The following is a 26,671-nucleotide window of genomic DNA, read 5'->3' on the forward strand; positions in this document are numbered from 1 at the left end:
CAATTTACATTTCCACCAACAATGTAGGAGGGTTCCCTCTTCTCCACACCCTCTCTAGCATTTATTATTTGTAGTCTTATTAATGATAACCATTCTGACCAGTGTGAGGTGGTACCTCATTATAGTTTTGATTTACATTTCTCTAATAATTAGTGATGTTGAGCATTTTTTATATGTGCCTGTTGGCCATCCATATGTCTTCTTTGGAGAAATATCTATTTAGCTCTTCTGCTTATTTTTCAATTTTTTTTTTATTGCTGTTGCGTTGTATGTGTTGTTTGTATATTTTGGAGATTAAACCATTGTCGGTTGCATCATTTGCAGCTATTTTCTCCCATTCCATAGGTTATCTTTTTTTTTTTTTTATGGTTTCTTTTACTGTGCAAAACTTGTAAGTTTGATTAGGTCTCATTTGTTTATTTTTGGTTTTATTTCTAATGCTTTGGAGACTGACCTAAGAAAACATTTGTAGGGTTGATGTCATAGAATGTTTTGCCTATGTTCTTTTCTAGGAGTTTTATGGTGTCTTGTCTTATCTTTAAGCTACTTTGAGTTTATTTTCATGCAGAGCATGAAGGTGTGTTCTACTTTCATTGATTTACATGCAGCTAGCCAGTGTTTCCAGCAGCACTTGCTGAAAAGACTGTCCTTTTTCCATTATATATATATACACATAATACATATATATACGTATTTTATTTATTTTTTTTTAATGGCCATAGCTGTGGCATTTGGAAGTTCCCAGGCTAGGGGCCAAATCAGAGCTGCAGCTGCAGGCCCATGCCACAGCCACAGCATGTCTACACCACAGCTCACAGCAACACTAGATCCTTAACCCATTGAGTGAGGCCAGGGATCAAACCCTGCATTCTCATGGATCCTAATCGGGTTCATTACCACTGAGCCATGTCCAGAACTTCCCATTTTATAGTCTGGCCTCCTTTGTCAAAAATTAATTGATCGTAAGTGTTTCTGGGCTCTCTGTTCTGGTTCCATTGGCCTGTATGTCTGTTTTTGTACCATTACCACACTGTCTTGAATTACTGTAGCTTTGTAATATTGTCTGAAGTCTGGGAGAATTATGCCTCCTGCTTGTTTTTTTTTTCCTTGGGATTTCTTTAGGTCTTTTATGTTTCCATATACATTTTTAGATTATTTGTTCTAGTTCTTTGAAAAATGTCATGGGTAATTTGATAGGGATCACATTAAATCTGTAGATTGCTTTGGGTAGGTAGTAGGGCCATTTTAACAATATTTGTTCTTCCAATCCAGGAGCATGGGATATTGTTCCATTTCTTTGGATCATCTTTAATTTCCTTGATTAGTGTTTTATATTTCTCAGCATCTAACTCTTTTACCTCCTTGGTCAGGTTTATTCTTAGGTATTTAATTTTTGGGAGTGCGATTTTAAATGGTATTTTTTTTATTCCTTTTCTAATATTTAATTGTTAGTATACAGAAATGCAACCTATTTCTGAATGTTAATCTTATATCCTGATACTTTACTGAATTCATTATTCAGTTCAAATAGTTTTTGTGTGGAGTCCTTAGGGTTTTCTATATATAGTATCATGTCATCTGCATATAGTGAGAAATTTTACTTCTCTTCCAATTTGGATACATTTTATTTCTTTTGTTGGTCTGATTGCTGTGGCTAGGACTTCCAATTATTACATTGAATAAAAGTGGTAAGAATGGGCATCCTTGTCTTGTTCCAGATTTTAGTGGGAAGGCTTTCAGCTTTTCTCCGTTGAGTATTATATTGGCTGTGGCAGTGTTCAAAGTTTATTTTCTTCTTGAGATATTCAATTGTCCTAGCAACATTTGTTGAACATTCTTTCCCATTGGATTACTTTGGCATTTTTGTCAAAAATTAATTGACCATATATGAGTGGGTCTATTTCTGGACTCTTTATTCTGTTCCACTGATCTATATGTCTAACCTATGTTAATAGCACACTGTCTCTATTATTGTAGCTTTATGATAAATCTTAAAATAGTGTAGTTCCCACACTATTTTGGGATGTAGTGTAGGAGGTAGTCTAAGTCCTCCAACTTTGTTCTTCTTTTACAAAGTTGTTTTGGCTATTTTAAATCCTTAACATTTACATACAAATTTTATTATCAGTTCATCAAATTTCTATTAAAAAAACCTGATGGCATTGTAATTAATCCCAGTATTTTGGGAAATATTAATATCTTAATAATATTATGTCTTATGATCCATAAACATGGGATATATCTGCATTTATCTAGATCTTCTTTAATTGTTTCAGTAATTATTTTGTCTATTTCAGTGTGAAGGTTTAGCATATATTTTGTTAAATTTGTCCACAAATGTTTTATATCTTTTGATGCTGTCATGAATGTTATTTGTGGTTGCTAACCTCCAGGTTGGCCCCCCGGTGGTCCTTCTCTCCTGGTATTCATGCCCCCACCCCCACGGCACACACATACATTGTACCATGCCTGTGTGACCAATAGGATATGGCAAAGTGATGGAATGCCACTTCTGAGAGCAGGTAGTGAAAGGCGTCATGGCTTCTTCCTTGCTCTCACTTGGATTACTTGCTCTGGAAAATATGGGAACTGCTCTGTTGGAGGGTTTAACATGGTGAAGGACAGATACCATCATAAATGAGAAACTGAGGCCTCCACAGCAAGTCGTGAACCAGTGATCTTGGAAGGAGATTTCTCCAGACCCATTCAAGCCTTCCGATGGCAGCAGCCCTGGCCTGCATCTTGACTGCAACCTCCTGAGAGACTGAGCTGGACCACCTGGGGAATCTTCTCCCAGATTCCAGACTCTTAGAAACTGTGAAATAATAAATGTTTGCCGTTTCAAGCTGCTAACTTGGTAATTCTCTATGTGACAATTGAGAACTAATGCAATATTTTAAAACAGTTAATAGTATCTATTTTATTTCATTTCTAATTCTTTGTTTCTAGCATTTAGAAATTCTGTTTTTTATACAGACTTTGTATCCTGTGTCCTTGCTAAAAATCAGCTGTTTTGCAGATAACTTAGGATTTTCTACATCAGCAGTCTTGTCATACGTGACCAAGACAGTTTTGCTTCTGTTCAAACCTGAATGTTTTTTATTTATTCTACTGCCTTATTAACCTGATAGGACTTTTAGTATAATGTTGAGTAAAATGGTGAGAGCAGATATTCATGTCTTGTGCTTGATCTTAAGGGGAAAGCCATTCAGTCACTTACCATAAGTATGATGTTAGCTGTAGGTTTTTCAGAGATTTCTTTTACCAGGCTGAGGAAGCTTTCTTCTGTTCTTAATTTGTTGGGTTTAAACATATTTTTTTCTCATTTTTTTGTTATCAACACTAGATTTATAGTTTTATTATAGTAACAAATAGTTGTTACAGTGAGATTACATATGTACACAGAATTACACTTAAATTCATATAGAACAATATTTACACTTAAAGTTGTACTTGTAATTAGAGGATGAAGTACAGCTTAGGCTTTACAACAAAGAAAAGAAAAATACATGAGATAAAAATAGAGTTAACAGCAAAAATAGAACTGTCTGTTCTTGATACAATATGTGGAAACTTTTTGTTAGAATCCTAAATCTTTTTTTTTTTTTTTTTTTTTTTGCCATGCCATTCAGCAGCTTAATGTAGGATCTCAGTTCCCAGACCAAGGACTGAACCGGGGCCACAGCAGTGAAAGCACTGTGTCCTAACTAGACCACCAGGGAACTCCCCAATATCTTCTTAATCTGATTGTCTAAACCTTTAAAATATGGACAGCTCAGTGTTATTTTGCCAGCAGTTTGTTTGGCAGGGTTATAAACTAATGTTTTGGAAAGTAAACCTAAGCCATTTTCTTCCTTCCTTCCTTCCCTCCTTCCTTCCTTCCTTCCTTTTTTCTCCCTTCCCTTCCCTTCCTTTTTAGGGCTGCACCTGTTGCCTATGGAAGTTTCTGGGCCAGGGGTCGAATCAGAGCTACAGCTGCCAGCCTATACCACAGCAACAAGGGATCTGAGCTGTATCTGCAACCTACACCATGGCTTGTGGTAATGCCAGATCCTTAACCCTCTGAGTGAGACCAGGGATGGAACTTGCATCCTCAGGGATACTAGTCAGGTTCGTTACTGCTGAGCCACAGCGGGAACTTCTGCCATTTTCAACCAAGTTTTTGACATGGGATGCTAAGTCTCCTGTTTGCCACTTGGGAAATGTATTCTTGAGTGCTGTAAAGATGCCGCTTCTAGCCACACTTCATTATTGGGAGTTCCCAGAGCCCTGAATATTTTGAAGAGTTGATCGACTTCTGAATCTCCATGGAACAGTGGCTTCCTGGTTGTTAATACTGCAGATATGGTGTTTCTACTCCAGATATTAACTGGAGCCGGGTGGTGAGATGACCGCAGCAATACTTCTGGAGATCTATACCAGAGTGTTACTACCTCGTGTATGTGTACTCTAATAGGTATTCCAGAGGCTGTGGCAAATCCAAAATCAACCACTGTAATTATTCTTTTGTGACCCATAGATTTTGAGGTTTTAAGTCTCTGTGAAGAGCTCTTCTGAAGTGACAGAACACAATCCCTTGGAAGGGTTTTGTACAGATAACTCTTAATAAGTGAGGAATCCATGAATAGACCAGGAGGGATAGAATCCAAGTATTTTTGAGATCCAAGGAATTCAAAGATGAAGTACAATCTGGATTCATACATAACCACATCTTGAGGAGTGACTATGTTTGAATGACAAATTCTTCTAAAAGATAAATTTCTCAAATTGCATTACTAAGAACGCTTCTTTACTTTCTCGTCTGATTTTCTTCATGGCTACTCTTGGACCTATAATTCTGCATCTACCCTTATACATAAAGACCATAGATAACTTCTCCACCTTCCTCTATTTTGGTACAGTCACCTACAATTACTGAGTAGGAATGTTATTAGATCCCAGATTATTATTCTGTGATGGTGGAGGACAGGGTTGGAGGTGTTTGAGGGGGGTTGTGGAGGCAGTGGTGCAGCTATAATATCTGGATCACTTTCCCTCAACTTCCAAGAGCATGAAAGCTTTTATTATGAACCATTTCCTAATCTTTCTGAATCCATTGAGATAGTTATATGTTTTTTTTTCTTTTGGTTTTGTTAATATGATGAATTACATTGATAGGTATTTGTATGTTAAGCCAGCCTTGTATTCCTGAGATAAAGCCCATTTGGTCATCATGTTTGAATCATTTTTGAAAATGTTTGATAGATACTTTTCTATTATTTGAGGTATATCTGCATTTTGACTGAGAGAGGCCAAGAGACTGCTCGCCATTGGCTGGTGTTAGAATCACAGTGGTTTTGATGCTTGAAACCCAGATAAGTGGGTTTTTGTAACCTCCTGGGGTCCTTGGGGGAAGTGTCCAAATGGAGGTATGTGGGAATCTCAGTAGACTGGTGATAATCTCCTGTCCCTTTGAATCAACATATTTGTCCAATCAAAATATTTGTTCAACTTTAAGAAAAGCCGAAAACTGGAATAGTGAGTAGAAAAATGGAGAAGGAGGACTGCTGGTAGAAACCTCACAATAGGGAGAATATTGAGATACTGCCAATGCTAAAATGACAATTATTCACTATTGAAAGCATGACCTTTATGGGTCTTCATCACATCTTTAGGATCATTTTACAGTTTTCTTATGGCACACATTCTACTTTCCTGAGAAGTGTTTTGACACTGCATTTTTTTCCCTTCATCTCCTTAAGGTTTCAGTGACACACCAGCACCCAGTGATGTTTTCATACTTTTCCTTATGTACTGGTGCTCCATACAGCTCCCCAGCAGACCTACTTTTTCATCTGACTCTGGCCTATTTCCTCTTAGTGCTTTGAGCTCAGTAGGGGTTTGACCAGTATTTGTTGTTTGTCTCCCTTCTTGGAGACTCCCTAGAGGTGGATATGAGATATTATGATAATTTATTTTCACTTAAGACCGGGAGAAACTTCCCCTCTTGTACTGCCTTGGAGGTGGGGTCAGTGTCCACATGTTATGAGTAGGGAGACTGAGACGTGGGATTCTGAAAAGGACACTTTCAGTGGATGAAATGATAGAAAAGAGTCTGGGTTGTTCAATCAAGTCCCAAACAGCTGCCAACTTCTCAAAGTTAACACGCTGAGAAGGGTTAGAACCTCTCAGCTTTCTCCTGCATCCAGTAGGCTGTGGATCTTAGAGTCTGTGAAAATAGCTGGTGAGCAGAGTAGAGCAATGCAGTCTCTCTTTCTTTATTATCCTCTGTGTCATTTTTCATTCTCCTTGATCCCCCTTTAATCTAGACTGGGACAATCAGATGACAAAAGAGTTCTACTTTGAAACAAGTGCACTCAGGTATTTATAGTAAGGAAATGGACTGAATGAGCCAGCTGCTAAAAATAAAAGGTCTGACTTGATCCATTCAGGAAGATTGTGGCCCAATGCATTTAGGGATAAAATAAATCAATTCAGATCTAATATTTAGAAAACTTATCTCAGATTGGAATGGATGGCCTCTTGTGAAAAATGGTATAGATATTTCCAAATTGGCAGCAACTGTAGGGATGGGCTTTTCAGGGAAAAGGCTGGACATCAGCATGGACTTCAGAAAATCTTATCAAGTCTCTTTTTTCCTTCTTTTTTTATGGTGACACGCACAGCATTTATTGGACACTTACTAAGTATCATGCACCATTCTAGGTCCTTGTCACGCTATTCTCTCCCTGGTGTATGTTTTCCTTTTTGCTGATACACAAGCTGAGGCTCAGCTAGGATTTTCCAAAGTTATGTTAGTTGACAATAGAAGATTGAGATTTGAGCTCATGTCTAGCATGGGGATAGATATGGAATCTTGCAGTATTTTTGCAGTCCTCTTGGCATTTTATTCTGGGCTGTGCACTTCTGGGCCCTCAGTTGGTGTTTATCAGTGTTTATTTATGATGAAGTCTTTCTTGATGACATCTCTCAATATCTCTTTCTCTTTGCATTCAGTAGCCTACTTGTCCTGTTCAGCTTCACATCTACTTTATGTTATCATATATCATCCTTTGTATCAATTAGGCACGTCTTAAGTTGCATGGAAAAAAACCTCAACCACTGTGGTGGTTTAAAAAAATGGTTTCAAGTTCTTTGAGATGCCTCCCATTGAGAGCTTGTGTCTGTGTCTCCTCTCCTTGAATCTGATGACTGTTTCTACCAACTGAGTACTGAGAAATGACACTGTGTTTCCTATACAAGGCTGCGTCATAAAAAGACATTCACCTTCCACCTAGGTCTCCTAGGTCTCCAGCGATTGTGCTGTGAAAAGCCTAAGCCATATGAAGAGGGCACATGTGTAGGCACTTGGTCAACTGTCCCATCTGAATCCAGGCTTTGGTCATTCCAGCCTGGGTACCAGACACGTGAGTGAAGAAGTTTTCTTGGAAGTGGATTCTCCAGGTCCAGTTTTTCTAGTTCCTGGGTGTTTGAGTCACTCATCTGTTTGAGTCTTCTCAGTGGAGGCCCTAGACATCATGGAGTAGAGATAAACCATTCCAGGTCGTGGATTCCTGACCCACAGAATCTGTGAGCTTAATAAAATGACTTATTTTAATGTCACTGAGTTTTAGAGTAGCTTGTGACTGGGACATCCAACTAGCCCTGGTTTATAGCAATTGAAATGTCTAAACGTATTTAATATGGGAGAGATCTGAAGGTAGGCCCTTGTTGGCATTAGTTCACAGCTAACCTATGCTATCAGGAACCCAGGATCTTTCCATATGTCCGTATTGCCATTCTTAGTATGCTGCCTTTTGTTCTCATGCTTTTTGCCTCATAGTTTTGACATAAATGTTGTGGCTCCAGGCATCACATCAGCATTCAATTTAGGAAGACGAAAAGACAGGCAGAGCTAGCCTCATCTGTACAGTTTTACTAGGAAAGCAAAAGCTTTCCCAGAAGCCGTCAGGTCTTTACTTAAATCTCACCAGTTATAATTTCATCAAATGGTCACTCCTAATGGGAAGGGAGGCTGAAAAAATGAGTATTTACCTCTCATATTGCTGTCCTAAATAAACACAGTCTGGATTTGCTTAGCAAAGGACACCAGAGAGTATGAGCACCTCACGGGCAAGACCAGTGTGTGCCACGCACCTCAATTGCTTTACATCATTTTTTTCTATGGTTGGATACACTCGGTGGTGAGTCATTGAAAAGAGAGACAGTGATGTTTACTTCTCTGGAATGCTTCTTTTTTTTTTTTTTTGTCTTTTGTCTTTTGTTGTTGTTGTTGTTGTTGCTATTTCTTGGGCCGCTCCCGCGGCATATGGAGGTTCCCAGGCTAGGGGTTGAATCGGAGCTGTAGCCACCGGCCTACGCCAGAGCCACAGCAACGCGGGATCCGAGCCGCGTCTGCAACCTACACCACAGCTCACGGCAACGCCGGATCGTTAACCCACTGAGCAAGGGCAGGGACCGAACCCGCAACCTCATGGTTCCTAGTCGGATTCGTTAACCACTGCGCCACGACGGGAACTCCTGGAATGCTTCTTAGCATCCAATAGAACACCGAGAGTGTCACTTCTGTTTAATATGTTCACCTATTGAAGAATGAGGAGAACGAGGAGGAGATTTTCCAGAGCAGACATTGTCACATTTTTTTCCTTGCACATCCCTTGAAAAGAGTTTGAGAGACAATGTACTGCCATGCATATATTTAACTTGGTATCTGCCATTTTTCATTATAACTTTACATATAAAATTTCAAAGGCTGTAAATTTTGGCAGATAGTTAATACTGACAGTGGGATGGACTGGGAGTTCAGAGTGAATAGATGCAAACTCTTCCATTTAGAATGGATAGACAATGGGGCCCTGCTGTATAAGTATAAGCACAGAGAACTCTGTCCAATCACTTGTGCTGGAACATGATAAAGATAATATGAGAAAAAGAATGTATACATATGTATGACTGGGCCACTTTGCTGTACAGCAGAAATTGATGGAATAGTGTAAGTCAACTATAGTAAAAAATTGAAAAAAACAAACCTTTACACTGCTCTTTTTAATGTTCCCAATCTTAATTCCATAATGATTTGATACTACTACTTTCTGTTTAAAAATACACAAATAAGCTTTTCTGTAGTAGCCAGAAAATTTTACATTGTTTCTTTTTCTCCTTGAACTTATATTTTCATTCCACTTTCCCCACAGAATTTAATCCTAATGTAATATATTTTTATATTATATATATTTATATATTGAAAGTTTTTTATTTTTGTATCATACTTCAGTATATATTTATATATTGAAAGTTTTTTTAATTTATTTTTGTATCATACTTCTCTGCAACAAAAACATACCTATAAATTGAAAGAGCATTTTAAAACACTCCATGTGACTAAAAGGCTTTAAGTATTAAAACATGTCTTCTGGATTGAATTATCATTAAAATTATTATACTGTGTAACTGAGAAGAGCAGCATAAGTATGTTATACATTTTGATATGGAATTATTAAACACAGAAGTGAAATTCATTGGAGATGCATCTGCTGTGAGATAGATGGGATTTTAAAAACTCGTATCATGTATTTTTGGACAAATATTGCTTGATTGAAACAGTTTGGCATCAATTGCAAGCCTATTTTTTTGTTTATTAAGACATAAGCACTGACAGATGCTAACTAGATTTATTGTGGTCATCATTTTGCAATATGTACAAATAATCAATCGTTACCTTATACACCTGAAACTAGTGTAATGTTTTTTTTTAAATATAATTCATATATATATACATATTTTAAAATCAGACACAATTAAATAGAATATGGTTTAAGTACATGAATACTTGGCTTTAGAAGAACAACAGAGGTGGTACACAGTACCCAAAACTTACACACAGCCTTTCTGCTGCTTCTGTTGATGAAACAGTGCACCTCCGTACAATCAAATATTGCAGTGGGATAAATTCTCTATTCATTTAAGACTTTCTCAAGGACAGGGGTGATTGATAATTATATATTTATAGGTATATTTTTTGCAAAGTCTGAGCAGAAGCGGTAACAACAAAGGGAACGGCCTTTCCCGGGCAGTCCATGAGGGGAGGCCGGGCTGGCACACCCGCCAGGGGAGTGTGCTGGCCGACAGGGAGGCCCTGCTGACGTGGGTGGAGGTGCAGCGGGGCCTCGCTGCCCCAGAGGCCGGAGGGGAAAGACCACAAACCGCACGCCCCCCAGCCCACAGCAAGAGGGGGCAGTCGGAGCCGAGGGCGGGGGGGCCTGCCTTCCAAAATGTGTACAACCTGGGCATAAACACTGTGTTCAGAGAACCACAGGGGAAACTGGAGTGCTGGCCGCTGTCACCTCCTGGCCATGAGTGCTCTGGAGGACAGTGAAGGAGCTGGAGCACAGGACCCCGGAGGGGCACATCCTGACGCGCAGAGGACAGGAGCTTCGCCCTGTTGGCAGCGGGGCAGGAAACTAGTGTAATGTTATATCTCAATTTAAAAAAGGTGAAAGTGCTAAAAATATTCACATAAGTAAGTGGAAATGTAAGGAATATTGTTATATTTGAATTATTTGAACTACTTACAAGTCACATATTAAAAATCACATAGGAATCTATCATCAAAAATTATTTTTAATGATCTATCAGCTGACAGCACAATTAGATTCTCCTTCGATTATGTGGAAAACACCTGACTAGGAAAAGGACTTATAACCAGTCATTTGAGTTGTTCACTTGTAAATGGATTTGTTACCCACTCATCAGAGACATTTACAACCTCAGTATTTCTATTTACTTCCCTGTTTGGAGTCCTGGAAATTTGCACTCCAGGATACATCAGAGAAAGACTGGGGATGAGTGAGCATCATGCCTTGCTTTTGGCAAGTGGGAGGAAGGCTACTGTGAAAGAGAGGATAGAGAAGGAAGGGAAGGAGAACTTGCTGGATGTCCCAACTGCAGGCAGATTGATTTTAGGGGTGTCAGCAGGAAAACTGAGAATTTGGAAATTGATCCTCATCAATCTCTCCGTGCCTCCAAACCACATCCACTTGTATCCTCAAGAGCATGTCTTCCAACTTGAAGACTGCTTGTTCCAAAGCTGTCAGAGTTCATAGAGATGTTCTCACTCTTGGAGGGGGTGGGTTTGCTTGAGTTCCCTTCTGGCATCCTGGCTCTCACTTCATGAGCTGCTCTGTGCAATGCCTTGTAGGGACCATCTTACTGAGTCCTGAGAACAGTCTTAAAAGGGAGGAATTGTTTTCTTTATTTTGAAGATGAGGATGCAGGGGTTAAAGGAAGGAGCAGCCATCGAGGACCAAAACTAGGGTTAAAACCGAGGGCAATGAGTTTTGGAGCCTGAGCTGTTTTTGTTTTGTTTTTTTTTTTTCTTTTTCTTTTCTTTTTTGGCCCCCCTGTGGCATATGGAGTTCCCTGGGCCAGGGATCAGATCCAGGCTGTGGTTGTAACCTATGCTGCAGCTCTGTCAGAGCCTGAGCATTTAAGCTGCTGTATTAAGTTGTACCTGGCTCTGGGCACAGTGAACAGAGCTCTTCACATGAGCTGTTACCTAAACTGTTGTTACTTTTATCTTTGTTTCCTTATTGGAAATTTTCTCTAAAGCAGTGGTTTTCAATCCCAGAGGGCTGAGCCCCACCTCCAGAATTTCTGATTCAGTAGGTCTGGGTGAGGCCCAGAATCTGCATTTCTAACAAGGTCCCAGGTTTGGAAGCCCACTTCTCTCCAGCATGTCCAGCCTTGTGAGAGAGATTCCTGTTTCTACTATATTTAGGGACTGGTGCTTTTTCCTTTAAGTTTCTTTTAGGGCTGAGTATTTTACTTGCCTAAAAGTGAGTATCTATAAAATGCGTGTTGCGTATATATTTCAACACCTGAAACAACTTTGGAAAAACCTGTCCTTCGGGAATTTTTGCTGGAGACTTTTGATGATATTGCACGTGGGCATGCCTGCATCAGGGGAAAATTTTGATTAGATATTTTTATTTATTTGTATATACTTGGCACATGAGGGTCCTCTGTGTCTCTGCCAAGTGTTCGCTCTGTCTGGATGGAATGGCTTTTCCTTCATACTTCACCTATTGGCTCAACCTGAGCACTCACTCGTCTCAAGATAATGTCTTTTCTCTGAAACCTGCCTGTTAAGTACCTCTCCCCTGAACTCCTCTAGCCCGGCCCAGCTTTCTACAGGCATGACCTTCTTACACATTATCTCTTCCATTGGTTGATAAATTTGATACTAGAAAGTGCTCAGTAAAACAATAATAGTTAGCAAGCACTGAATGAGTACTTCCTATGTACTAGGCATTTGCTAAACACCTTCCGTTTACTGCTTCATTAAATCCTGACAACAGTTTTAGGAGGTAGTGTTGTTATCATCCCTGTTTCATAGTTGAGGAACTGAGGCACAGAAAGGTAACTTAGCCAAGGGCAGGCACATAGCTATTTAAGGGCATTTCCTTATTGAAATCTCTGTGGCCTAGACTGACCCTCAGGCTTACATCTCCAAATACTGCTCTGTCAGCCCATGAAGCTCATCAACATGAATGTACATAATGTGTACTGAGAGAACACCAATCCATTCATTTGTGTGGCAAGAAATGCCAAGGGGAATGGGTACTCTGGGCAGTGCATTCTGTCTCTTATGACAGACTTCTCAGAATGCCAAAGTATAAGGCTCCTTTTGACTAGCTAGCATGACAGTTCAGACCAGGGGAGTTAGTGACACAGATCTAATCTGTAGTGGCCTCGGGTTAATACAATTCTTTGCTGCAACAAAGATACTGTTGGGAGCAATAGGGCAAGTCCTTGGGTACTATTGCTTTGTGGATAAGAGCAGAGATTCTGCATCTAGACTGCATGGTTCAAATTCCAGCTCTGTCACTTACTAGCTGTGTGACATTGGGCAAGTTACTCATCTGGACAAGATGTTAATAATAATGGAACCTATCTCACAGCCTCGTCAAATATATAACAAGAATTGTGCTGTTGTGACTATTTGTGTTCTCAGTGCCCAGTGGAGGCCTGGCACATAGTAGTTGCTCAATGCATATTTTTGAGTAAATAAATAAATGAATGAGTGATTAGATTGACTAAAACTTTCTTAGAGTCTACTAAAAAAGTTTTTATCATTTTGAATAACAGTAGATACATTTTAAGTTGTGACTAAAGAGATACATTTTAGGGAGTTCCCTTTGTGGCTCAGGGGTTAACCATCCTGACTAGGATCCATGAGGATATGGGTGAACCCTGGCTTCGCTCAGTGGGTTAAGGATCTGGCGTTGCCATGAGCCTGGTGTAGGTTGCAGACATGGCTCGGATCTGGTGTTACTGTGGCTGTGGCATAGGCCGGCAGCTGTAGCTCCGATTTGACACCTAGACTGGGCACTTCCATATGCTGCGGGTGTGGCCCTAAAAAAAAAAGCAAAAAAAAAAAAAAATATATATATATATATATATATATAAAATAGAGATGCATTTTATTTTATTTTATTTATTTATTTATTTTGTCTTTTCTGGGGCCACACCTGTGACATATGGAGGTTCCCAGGCTGGGGTCTAATCGGAGTTGTAGCCGCTGACCCATGCCAGAGCCACAGCAATGCAGGATCCGAGCCATGTCTGTGACCTACACCACAGCTCATGGCAAGCCAGATCCTTAACCCACTGAGTAAGGCCAAGGATTGAACCTTCAACCTCATGGTTCCTAGTTGGATTTGTTAACCACTGAGCCATGATGGGAACCCCAAGAGATACATTTTAAATTGAGACAAGTACTCATACATACATGAACACACACAGTTGATGAAAACAATGAACAATTCTTAACATTATTACATATGATGCATTCTTATATTTTCTGCTATACGCTATTTCATTTTTAAAAAACTGTAGGTAATCCACTTGTCGATTTTACCACCTATTGGGGAGTTGGAATAATTTGATAAACAGCCTCTTTAAGAAATTCTCCTTTAGCAGTTCCTGTTGTGGCTCAGGGGGTTATGAATCCAGCTAGCATCTATGATGATGTGGGTTTGACCCCTGGCCTCATTTGCTCAATGGGTTAAGGGTCCAGCCTTGCCATGAGCTGTGGTGTAGATTGCAGATGCAGCTTGGATCCAGAGTTGCTGTTTCTGTGGCTGTGGTGTAGGCTGGTAGCTGCAGCTCTGACTTGATTCCCAGCCTGGGACCTTCCATATGCCCTAGGTGCAGCCCTAAAAAGCAAAAAAAAAAAAAAAAAAAAAAAAGACACATTCCATGGATAGATATGTTAATATTGCCAGTCTGGATTTGCATATCTTTGCTCAGACTTTAGAAGACAGACTCATTCCTTTCATTTTCAAGTCCTTGGGCCCTGTATACACATAAGTGGAGCCCATCTCTTCCATTCTGGGGCTGGATCCACCCCATGGCCTGGGCTGGCCTTGAGGTCTGTGGTCTTTCCAAGGCTCATGACTGGGGCTCTCCCATGAGGCCTCAGATTTCCCAGGGTTGGGTGGACCAGCGCTGTGACCTGAAAGTAACTACATCAAGGGCCTCTTTGGCAGAGTTCAGACTTGGCTGAGGAGATGCTGTCTTTTCTTTGAGGTTCCTCGGCTCCACTTTAACACCTTTTCCTGAGGTTGACCAGCACTAGCTGTGGGGATGGCCCTTGTCTTTCCCAGCTTCTTGGCCCGCCAGATAGAGATCACTGCTACTTCACCTCCCGAACAGGGATGTTGGCTCCTAGGCCCCCTGCTATACTGGGCAAGACTTCCACTGGTATATAGCCCAGATTCCTCAGTTTTTGATGGTTGGTAAGAGTGAATAGGAAAATGTAGACAACTATATATAATGGGGTGGGGTAGGCAGCAGTTTGCTAGAAGGGGAGGCTGGGTGGAGCGTGTCCTGATGTGGGTTTAGAACTGTATAGACTCTGGATTTTGAAAATGCACTGCCCTGAGCTCCCTTTGCTGCCCTAAATGGTGTTCCCCTATTTCTGGTTACTCTCAGTTTTCTTGGGTGAATGACAAAGACAGAATTTTTGGGAAACTTTCCTAGCCATCAGCTTGGTTCTTTTCAAGGCTTGAATGCAAATGCCACATCTGATACTAGTTTAAGTCAAAGGAGAGGAAAGAAAAAGGCTGCATGGTCAGGGAACTCAATGTGTCAGTAATAATACTAACAACTCCTGCTGGTATTTACTGAGCATTTCTGAGTGTTGACCCAGTGGATTCTGCCTCCTGACGCAAACTGGTAGCTGCGGCTCGTCTCTATTACTGATGGTCCAGGTGACCTCTATTCATCTTTGTTGTTTAAATTCTCTTCCATTGTTTCTTCAAAATGCTAACGCTAGCCTTCCTAAACCCTGGCCATTTAGGGCTCTTGCTTTTTCTGGCTTGGGAAAATGAAAACCCCCACCTGTCTTCCCACACTCCTGTTCCTCTGTTTTTCATTACTTTTCAAAAGTGTTAGCACCTTAGGATATTCCACACTTACCACCCCACGCCCCAAGACTCAGTAATGCAGACTCTTTAGATTTACTAATTTTGTACATGTTCACATCTTCAAGTATTCCCTAGCCTATTTGTTGTCGATAGTTATTTATGCAAAGTCTTCGTTACTTCCTGATTGTTGAAACATATTTCTTGTCCCCTTCCCTCTTTCCTTTATTGTAGTTTCACTATTCAAGCAGTGGGTTACAGATGTTTGGAGTTCATGGATCCAAAGTTTTTTTTTTTTTTTTAAAAGGCAAGGTAGTTTATGTAGGGTCGCTAGCTTTTGGTTTTTCCGAATAAGGACAACCACCATTTACTTTTACCATCACTTCATAAAAGAAGTAGCCCAGTGGAGTCCTAGAAGCATGACAGTTGCCTTGGTGGAGATGAGTTCTCATAGAAGCTCTCATTCCTTGCTGATTCAAGTTCGTTGCAATTTCTTGAGCACCCACTCTGTGCTCAGCACATAAAGAAGGATTGGACTTTTGCCTTTACCCTCGAGAATACCCACAGGGGAGATGAGGCAAGCAGCTGTTGCAAGACTATAAGCCTGAGTTTGCCTTCTCTAGGACACTGTACTCTTTTTAAAGGTGAAGATCATATCTTCATGCCCCTTATGTCCAATGGCAGCAGCACAGTATCTGACACATCCTACATGCTCAATCAGTGTTTGCCCATGCATAATGAATTTCAGGACAGTACAAGATCAAATCCGCATAGATCTTCAATTAAAGTCAATCATGTGCCACTACTGTATGATACTATACCATGAATGGTAGAATAGAGCAGGAAGGGGTAGGTCACAGCTGACTCAGGTTGGCAGAAGACTTCATGGAAGGAGATGGTGAGATTTGAGATGGGCCCCCGGAATGAATAGAAGTCACGCAAGCTGGCAGTAAGTAGTGGGGCTCTGTTGGAAAGCAGCTTGAGGCCCAGTTAGTGATATTCAGGACAGGTTATGTCTTTGTTTTGCAGGGTAATCATTTATTTGGAGTTTATGGCAATATGGAATGGTGATGGACACCTGAGAACATTTAGGGCAGTGATTCAAACTGGGGGTGATTTTGCCCCCCAGGGGACATTTGGCAGTGTCTAGAGAGGTTTTTGGTTCTTAAAACTAGGGAAAGGTGCTACTGGCATATAGTTCTGGCGCTGGGTAGAGGCCAGGAAGGCTCTTCTACATCTTACAATGCCCAGGGCAGTTCTCTTCCCCACCCGAGACTGGGAGGCCCCAAATGCCAACAGTGCTATTTTTTTTTTTTAAAGAAATTCTAATGTAGGGGGATTGATATGAAAGAGGAAATAAGTATCACTCTATCAGTAGCATTTCATAATCCGGAGCAGTGCCTAGAAGCCAAAGCTGCCATTATAGGGTAACATTTATTTCTCTCCTTCTCTGCAAGGAATTTACTTTTCTCCACCTCTGCCCGTCTCTCTCCTATCATGTGTTACAGGTTTCTCTCTCCTCTCATTACCTCATCTTTGGCATCATAACTTCATACTTCTACTGGCCTCCTGCAAGTCAAGATCTCAGAGTTACCTAGGGAACTGTGGAAGGCTGTTTGGGCAACAGGTAGAATTTGGAGATGAATACAGAGGTCTTGGCCTAATATTTATCTTTACTTTCATGTCATTTAGGCTAAAAGATCTTCTGTTAAGCCCCATGGGTTCTATAATTTTCCAAAGGGCTATTTTTGGCTTTGCACATTTCTGATCTATCAAGTCTAGGTTAAGCCTTTTTCCTTTTTGTAGGGGCATGATAGCTCCATTTGTTTACCGTAGGGATGACGGCAGGATATGGAGGTGAGTTTTCCAAAGTATGGTCCCTATAAGATTAATTTTCTATATTAATAAAATATTCTCTGAAAAAAAAGTTCAGAAGAAATACTTCTGTGGTCACATATCTAGGACACTCATGGGTTAAACAGAAATTTTATTTCGAGATTTTTTTTTAGCGCCTTTATTATTCATATGGGCGTTTTGAATTTCCAAGAGGAAGAAGTGGCACTCTATATTCTCAAGCTTAATTGACCATGGGACACATTTTATAGAACACTTATCAACAGCTTAGTTTGGGAAAGTATGGACTTCAGAGCTATGTCACCTAGAATCAAATCTCTGCCTCCTTCGCTAACTCATTTTTTTGGGTAAGGTACTTGACTTTTTGAAGCTTCAGCTTCCTCATTTGGAAAATATAGTTATGTATAGGCAAATAATCCTAATCTGATACTTTCATCGTTGTCATATGTTTATGCATCTTGTTGTTGATATGAACGTCTTTCCTTCTAGACTGAAATCATTGCGGGCCTAGATGGTATCTTGTGATCTTTATATTCACAGTTCTTTCCCTAATTCCTGGCACTTTATGGCCTCAGTAAATGCTGAGTGAGTGAATTAATGGGTCATGTATGTAATATATATCATGCACCTTGTATAGTCTTAATGAATGCTAAGTTCTCACTGGCTCTTTCTCTTATCTCTCCCCAGTGTGTAAAAGCTTTTTAGAAGAGATAGGAAGAAGGTGAATTGGAGCTGTAGAGTGATGGCAACTTGATGTTTCGGTTGTCTAAAGGCTTCATGAAGATTCATGCTTTATCCATGTGACAGTTAGCCAGGTATAGCAGAAGCTTGCTTGAGGAAGGTGTGCTCATCTATCTGCAGTTCTCTGCCGCACTGTAATATTGGTTAGTTCTCAGCTGGAGCATTCTATTCAATTTGGGACGTTAGCTGTTAGGAAGAGGGGATATTGGTTTCTTTAACATCTCTAACCCTGACTCCTTCTGGAAAGGACTCTGGAGAGGGCAGGGGAAGAATTCAAAAGCTGGTGAGGGTCTTCGTGGGAGGGTACTGTAGCATGTGGATGTCTCAAATTATGATGATGGTGAAGGAAATGACCGTGTATTCAGGGATACATGTGAACCTTCTTTAAAAAAAAAATTAAAAAAAAATTTTTTTTAATGGCTGCACTCTCAGTGTTTGGAAGTTCCTAGGCGAGGGATTGAATCTGAGCCAGAGCTGCAACCTAGGCCGAAGCTGTGGCAACACCAGACTTTAACACATGCAGCCCAGGATCAAACCCACATCTCCACAGTGACTAGAGCCACTGCAATTGGATTCTTAACCCACTGCGCCACAATAGGATCTCCTTGACCTTCTTAAGAGCAGGGTGCTGTTAAAAAAAGGCTTTGGACTTGAGTGAGCAAACCCGGATTTCAGTGTGTATGTGACTGAGTTTCCTGCCCCTGAGTTTGAGATTTCTTGTCTCAAAAATGAAGGTCTGGGGGGTTCCTGCCATGGCACAGTGGGCTGAAAATCTGACTCTAGTGGCCTGGGTTGCTGCAGAGGTGTGGGTTTGATCTCCTGTCCAGCACAGTGGATTAAAGGATCTAGGATTCCTGCAGCTGTGGCATAGGTTGCAGCTGTGGCTCAGATTCAGTCCTTGGCCCAGGAGCTTCTGTAGGCTGCAGGTGAGGCCATGAAATTTTATTTTAAAAAAATGAAGGTTTTGGACTGGAAGATGTTTGTAGATCTCTTTCGGTTTGATAAAGCATAACTCTGAAACCTTTGAGGGCTGTGTTGGAGAAGAGAGTCTAGACTCCAGACTTTCTCTGTGGGCTTCTGAGGGCAGAACTCAGAAAAATAGAATGGAAGAGAAGAGTCCACTTGGCTGCTCAATCAGAAGTCATTTCAGAAGGAGGGAGAATGTGGACAAGTCCTGTTACCAGAAGGGCTACCAGAGCCACCTGCCTGGGCTGTTTTAGAGGTGACCCTTAAGGCCTTTGCTGGTAATGAAAAAAAGTTTTCTTTTAGGATAATTTTAGGTGTATAGAAAGTTGTGAAGATAATACAGAGAATTCCTGTATACTCCTCACCCAGTTGCCCCTAGTATTAACATTTTGTTTCACTATCGTCCATTTATCACAATTGATGAACCAACATTGGTAGCTTATCATTAGCTAAGGTCCATACTTTATTTGAATTTCCTTAGTTTTTACTTAATGTTATTTTTCTTGCCCTGGATCCTGCTCAGAATATCACGTTACACTTAAGTTCCTCTCGGCTGTGATGATTTCTCAGACTTTCCTTGTTTTTGATGGCTTGCGTTTTGAGGTAGACTGGCAGGCATGTTGTAGACTGTCCCTCAGTTGGGGTCTGCCTGATGCGTTTCTCATGGTTCGACTGGGGTCAGGAAGGAAGACTGCAGAGGTGAGGTGCCCTTCTTCTCACATGGCTCCAATGTGATGAGGCTGACCTTGGCCACCTGGCTAAGATGGCATTTGTCAGGTTTCTCCAATCCAAAGTTATTATTATATTTGCCCCTTTTATACTGTATTCTTTGGAAGGAAGTCACTATGTACAGCTCACACCTAGGGAGTGGGACATTAGGCTCCCCTTCCTTGAGAGGCGTCTTCAGTTTTAAGTGAAACAAATTTATTTTGACTCTTGTTTTCCTCTCAAGTCTCTTGCAGAGCCCCAGGCACAGTGAGTGAGCCCATTCTCATTTCTTCCTCAAACTCAGACAGCTAATCAAGGCGTGGGGATTTACTTAAGCTAACAAATGATTATCCTTCCCTGTAGAAGGGTTACCAGAATGCTGAATTTGCTAATTACTCTTCTTACTGCTTCTTTCAAGCAGTAGTCTTGAGAGAGATGAGACAAATCTGTCTTAAGTGAGGGCTGCAACTCAGGAACCTGAGAGGATGGGGCAGAGGGAGGGGTGGACAGTTACCAAAAATGAAGTGGGGGGAGGTGGATGCAGAACTGAAGTGGCCTAAAGGGAAATGATTTAGTTAAGGGGGAATTAACGAGGAGTTTGGTCTCTGGGCCTAATTGAAATTTCTCAGTCTCTACTATCCATCAGCATTTCTTCTGAATTATGCTTGTACCACTGCTAATGGGGGTTGAGAAGAAATGTTTATCCTGGGACAGTGGCTGGAAGGAAAGACTGCTTGGAGTCTCTCTGGCCCTTTGTTCCTGACTTGCTGCCAGTATCCCCCATGTCAAGCCTTTGCTGCTCACATCCAGAGCTGAATGTTTGGGGGTTATGTTCAAGTCTGCCATTAACTGGTTGTGTGGTCTTTGAGCTCCCATCCCCTCTTCTGTAAAATGACATGTTAGTTTGCACCAAAAAGGGTAAATATAGGCACGAGTGATGCTTGATCCCTTTTCATTCTTTTGGCAGATACTGCCAACTGATGGCACCATTCTCCGGCTGAGACAGTTGTGGCCTCAGAATCTTTCTCAATACAGTGCTGTTGGTCTTGACTACATATCAGTTGGGGTGGGCAACATGAAAATGATTTGCCATCCCTGGACTTAGATGCTCTTTTAGGGTCTTGAGATATTAAGATCCAGATTTACACAGTTCATTCATTATTCAATCTACAAATGTTTCTGAATATCTCCATGTGCTGGGCATTGTGCTAGAGGCTGGGCGTATTATCTGGGTATATATTGGTGAATAAAATAGACATGGTCCCTGCCTTTCTGAAGCTTAAAGATTGTAAATTCTTTGATAAATGTCATGTGTTATATCTCAGTAACTCTTAGCACAGTTTAGGGCAATCAAAATCAGCTGAATGGTGAGAGGGGCATGAAGTTGGTGTTATTAAGCACCTTGGCCAAGGTTCAAACATATCATTTCATTTAATCCTCGCAGCCCCCTTGTAAGTTAGGAAGCAGTAGTCACAATTTGCAGATGAGAAAAGCAAGGCATGCAGAAGAAGTTGCCTGAGAGCCAAGAGTGGTAAGTGGTAGAGCAGAGCTTGAACCTTTGTCAGTCGGATGCCAATGGCAATGATTTTTATACTACACCTCACTCATCCAAACTTTCTGTTCTTTAATAAGGAGGGAATGTCCTTAGTGAAGGAGGGCAGACTGGAGTCCACGCTAGGGAGGAGAGGAGAGGCTGGGCCCACGTAGACGCTGACCTACGGTGGCTGGAGGCTGTGTCTGAGGTTGCTGTGTGGGGCTGATGCAGCAGTCAACCCGGTGGAGGAGGGCTCTGGCTAGAATGATGGTATAAATGAGGCCAGCCCGGAGAACGTGCCTCCTCCTGCCCCCTAGATCATTTATCATATCACATCAGCCTGATTTCCTCCTCGGCCTACCTTAGACTTGCAATGTAACCAATCCTCTCCCAGTTTCTACCAGCTGTTTTAAGCTCTAAAATTTCTCCCATGCTTTTGTGTTGCCTCAAGATGGGTTGTGCCCTGGAAAGAGGGAAGAGGAGAAAGAGGAGAAATATGAGGCATGGCTGGGTTGAACTTGTCCTCCTGAACGTGGCTCCTTTCCAAGCCTAGACCTCTGTCAGGGCCTGAACGCTCAGCCCAGCCTTGCGCTGTTCTCATAGTAAGTACAAAGCTTCCCATTAGACCTTGGCAATTCAGCTCCTGAATGCCCAGAATTTCATTCATGGAGATTGATGATGTTCAGAGTTTGGGGCCTCAGAAAGCCTTCCTTGACAAAAAAAAAAAAAAAATTAAAAAAAAAAAATTAAAAAAAAAAAAAAAAAAAGGAGTTCCCGTCGTGGCGCAGTGGTTAACGAATCCGACTAGGAACCATGAGGTTGCGGGTTCGGTCCCTGCCCTTGCTCAGTGGGTTAACGATCCGGCGTTGCCGTGAGCTGTAGTGTAGGTTGCAGACGTGGCTCAGATCCCGCGTTGCTGTGGCTCTGGTGTAGGCCGGTGGCTACAGCTCCGATTCGACCCCTAGCCTGGGAACCTCCATATGCCGTGGGAGCGGCCCAAAGAAATAGCAAAAAAAAGACAAAAAAAAAAAAAAAAAAGAAAGCCTTCCTTGAATAGTAGATCCAGGCTGGGTGAAATAAAGAACTTTCCTGGAAAAGAAATAGGAAAATCCCTAAGGCTTCACTTAGTTATTTCCAGAGACCAGGAAGATCCCCCCTGCCCCTTCTCAAAGAGAAGCATTCCTTCTTTTCCTAAATAACAATTTGGTGAGCTGTAGGAATCTCTCCTCCTTTATGAGTGAACCAAACATCCCAGTTGGTCCCTGTTGTTTTTTGTTTGTTTCCCGGAGAGCAAAGCTTGAAGCAAGGACTTAGTGCAGGTATTGATTTAGGAGGGTGGTGGACCCTGGATGCACCATCAGATCTTCTCTTAGCAATGAAGGGCTGATTTCCCATCTGCTGGGAGTGCTGTGGCTAAGAGCCCTGAGCTGTCTGCCCTCCCAGGATGGCCTTAATTACAAAGAGCTACTTAGCTCAAGGTCACTTCCACTTTGGGGGGTGGGTGCTTATATCCAATGACTGATGGAAGCCAGTGTATCAAGCTCTAGACCCCTTCCTCCCAATTCAGGGTAACCCCTAAGTGTTATCTCAGCTTTAAAACTCCCCTGAGGGTCAGTGGAGGGTCACATGCTTTATTCCCTTCCCCTCCATGGGTGTTATTGATTCCTAGAGACCTCCATAATGAACTTGACCTGTGACCAAAGGATGCTAGGATGGGACTTGGGAGCTGGATCACTATTGCCTGGCTGGCAATGAGGACCACGTTACCCACGGTAGGTGGGGCAGTACAAGCTTTAATTTGTGGTGATTTGGGGCTTCTATCAGTGGAAAAGAATGGATTAGCTCGTGCAATATCAGCATTTGAGAAATATGGGTTAAATAGTGCGATGAGGGCAGTGAAATTGAGTAGATGTTGCTAAGACAAATAATGCTTTGGAAGGAGATATTAAAGGTTTGAGAGTGATTAATCACAACTATAAAGCTAAGTGTGAAGGCCAGAGGACTTCCTATAGCATATAAAGAAATTCTCATTACCAGTAGAAGGAGAGAGAAGCAAAAGCTGAGTCTCAAGACTTAATCATTAGAAAGAAGAGGTGAGTTGAAGGAAAGAAGAGGTGAGTTCAACATAAGAAAGTGCTTAGGTCTAGTCTAGCCAAGGTCAGGGCCCAGGTTAGGGAAGAATGGGACTGTGACACATGGTTTGGGGACTTCTGGTTGATAGACCTTAAAATCTTGACTCATCAGATTCTCCCATACCCTCTAAGCCTGCAGGAATGATCTTTTCCTCCCTGTTAAGGGCTAGTGCTCCCCTCTCCTTGAAGATAACACAAAGATCTCTGCAAGACAGTATGTGGCTCCCCCAGAATGCTGCACCTCCCCTCCCGGCTACCAGGCCAAAAATTAGGATACGGTCACAACACCTGGCCAGGGACAAACTGCGCCTGATAAGAAAGAGAGAGAATTTTCCCAGAGCATGCTTGGGCTGGGTTTTGAGATGATTGCTCAAGTTGGGGTGGAACATAGAGTTGGTTGGGGAGAGTTTATTGATTTGGGAGCAAGTCCTCTGTCTGGGGGTACACTGCTGGGATGGGTCCTAGCAGCTTGGGGAAAGTGTTGGCACACACTGAGATGCCTGGATTTCCTGGTGCTCAGTGGGAGGAAGGGTTGAAAGGTTGAGAGAAATGAGCATGGTGGAGTGGATATGCTATGAAAGCCAGGAAACCCACAAGGGAAGATGTTCTTGGAAGACTGTGAGGGTATATGGGAACAGTAAGGAATTTGCTGGAAGGAGGAATGCCCTCCTCAATGAGGTGGCTCTCCTCTAGAGGCCAAGGGCTGGTGGCAGGAGATGCCAACTCAGAACAGGGCTCGATAAGAACAATGGGGAAGAAGGGAGCCTGAGGCAATAGAACCCAGGTGGTGGCGCACCCCCCTCCGAAGCCAGGTGGACACAGTTGTCGTAGGGGGCGGAAGGGTCATGGGCAGTCAGAGGGGCCTCAGCTGTGGAGTTGAGGGATGGATAATTGAACATGGCATCTCTAGGGGCGGCCGACAAGGATGCTCCTCGATCTGCATCACCAAAAGAAATTGAGGCCGGATCAGGATGATCATCCACGGCTATTTACTCGGGTGACTGTACACGGGGGAGGGAGGAGGATAAACTCATGCAGGACTGTTGACAACTGGTCAGAACTGACATTGATACTTGGAGACCTGAAGTGTCCTTTTGGACTCTGGTCGGTTGGAACGTGAACTCTTTCTGGACCTTTGGGGATAATGTTGCTTACTCCTTCTCAGGGGTCTTTCCCTGAGGAGGTAGTTCCTCCTCACAGCTATGCATTTTGGGGTGTAAGAGCTTTCTGCAGTATCTCCTCTCTGGTACTCTGCCCCACAAATTATAGCCACTGTGGGGTCCTTGAACTTTGATTTCTGGCTCCTGAACTCAGCCTGCCAGGCTCTGTCTGGGGCCCCCTCCATTTGTTGTGGTCAGAAACTGCCTCTGTGCAGTCAAGTGCGCTAGTGCCACAGAAGAGCTTATCTGGCTTTTTCTTTTCTCAGTGATCACAGTCCTGTGTTGCCTGTTACCTAGTCTCTGAAAACTTCTGTTCCTATGTTTTGTCTGGTTTTCCCAGGTTGTCTAAGGTGGGAGAGTAAATCTAGGCCCTGTTATTCCATCTTGCCCAGGAGTAAAAGTGCTCTGATTTGTTTGTTTGTTTGTTTAAACTTACCACTTCAGGAGTTCCCATGGTGGGTTAGTGGTAATGAACTTGACTAATATCCATGAGGATGCGAGTTTGATCCCTGGCCTCACACAGTGGGTTAAGTTTCCAGCATTGCCATGAGCTGTGGTGTAGGCTTAGATCCTGCAAGGTTGTGTCTGTGGCGGAGGCCAATTTGACATAGCAACTGTGATTTGACCCCTAGCCTGGGAACTTCCATATGTCATGGATGTGCCCCCCCCCAAAAAAAAAGCTAAGTAAATAAATAAACTTACCATTTCACTCTAACAGTGCAAAGGATTGTAAATGAAAATTAAAGTACAATGCTTGTTGGTTGTGGTGAATGTTTTCTTGGACACTAAAGCAGAATTTTATAGTTCAGCCACTAACTTGACCAAGACTTGCTAGGATTTAAGCTGAAATTGTTGATTTTTATGCGCAGTGGAATCATGGTTTTGCTAATGGACCTCACTGGAGGCTGGATGGTGTCTCTGTAACAGATGTGGGTATCCCATTGGTAGGTCTGAGTACCAAGCATCTGCCTCCAACAGGGAGCAGCTACATGTGCTGATTCCGTGTCTCAAGGTTAGGGCTGCTTGGTCTGGATAGTGGCTACCAGGGACGTCTGATGGAAGCAGGAGCAAGGAAGTGTGTAAACTGGGAAAGCCACAGAGGTGAGTGTGGGACATATAAGAGGAAGCAAAATTCAGTGGCCAGGGAGCCAAGCAAGTACACAAGGGAAGGAGGGGCCAAAGCAGAGGTGGGGAGCAGGGACTGAGGCCCCAAGGCCGTTACCTTGCCCAGGTCTGGAACACCAGAGGTTCTTTCTCAGTGCAGAGGTTCTCTGCCTTTAAAGATACAGAGTCAGAGGGATGCTGGCAGGTTGTGCCTGAGGAGCAAGATTTATTGAGGACATCCTCTATCCCTTTCCTTCTAAGTCTGACCCCTTCCAGAGGGCATCAGATTTGGTTCAGTAGCCCATGAAGCAGTGTGAGCTACCCCCAGAGGGCCGGGGAATGGGTCCTTCTGGTGTCTAGTGCAGCTCTTCTAGAAGTGACTTCCTCAGAGCCCAGTTCTGTGAGGGGCTCTTCCTTCCCTATCAAATGAGCATGGGAAACACTGCATCCCCATGTTGAGTCACTAGCATGTTCGATGTTCTTATAAACCCTGCACTGAAGAAAGCCGTGTAATTTTACCTAACTTTTCCTCTTTTTGTCCTGCCCTGGGAAACGGGAAGCCCCACTGTGGTAACCGGCTGCGGAGTGCTGGGGGCATGCACATTCAGTCTGTAAAGGAACTGTGAGTGAGAGGTTGTGGATCAGTCTTTATGTCACGCTCCCTCCCGGTCCAGCCGTACTGTCTTCTGTGATTCTGGAATCCATCTGGCTATTACAACTAGACAGTGCTTTGCATGTGCAGCCTAGCTTGTTCCTTGTCCTGGAACACCCCCCACCCCCTTCTGCCCAGGTTATTCAATGTCTGCCTCATTCTCGCCTCCACTCTCTCCTCACCTGCTCTCAGAGGCTTTCCTGACCACCCTGCCTAAAATCTACCTTGGCAGTCATTTTATTTATAGGGCTTCTCTTCTTCTGAAATTGTCTTTAATTTATTGACTTGTCTTTCTACTAGAATGAGATTTCCAGGAGAGCTGGGATCTTAGCTCCTCCACCGTGGAGGATGCCCACGTTGTCCTTGTCACTTTCTTCCTACCTAAGCATGGCCAT

The 26,671-nt window shown here is 42.4% G+C and overlaps 1 pseudogene; it reads right to left on the bottom strand.

Moving 5' to 3' along the window:
- Positions 1 to 3,707: 3,707 nt before the first annotated feature.
- LOC100628164 (cyclin-dependent kinase 1-like) lies at positions 3,708 to 26,671 on the bottom strand (annotated as a pseudogene).

Source organism: Sus scrofa, chromosome 7 (genome assembly GCF_054392235.1).
Source record: "Sus scrofa isolate SSC_HxYL_T2T_F1_AM1 chromosome 7, Sscrofa_HxYL_maternal_Yorkshire_Landrace_v2.0, whole genome shotgun sequence".
Lineage (NCBI taxonomy): Eukaryota > Metazoa > Chordata > Mammalia > Artiodactyla > Suidae > Sus > Sus scrofa.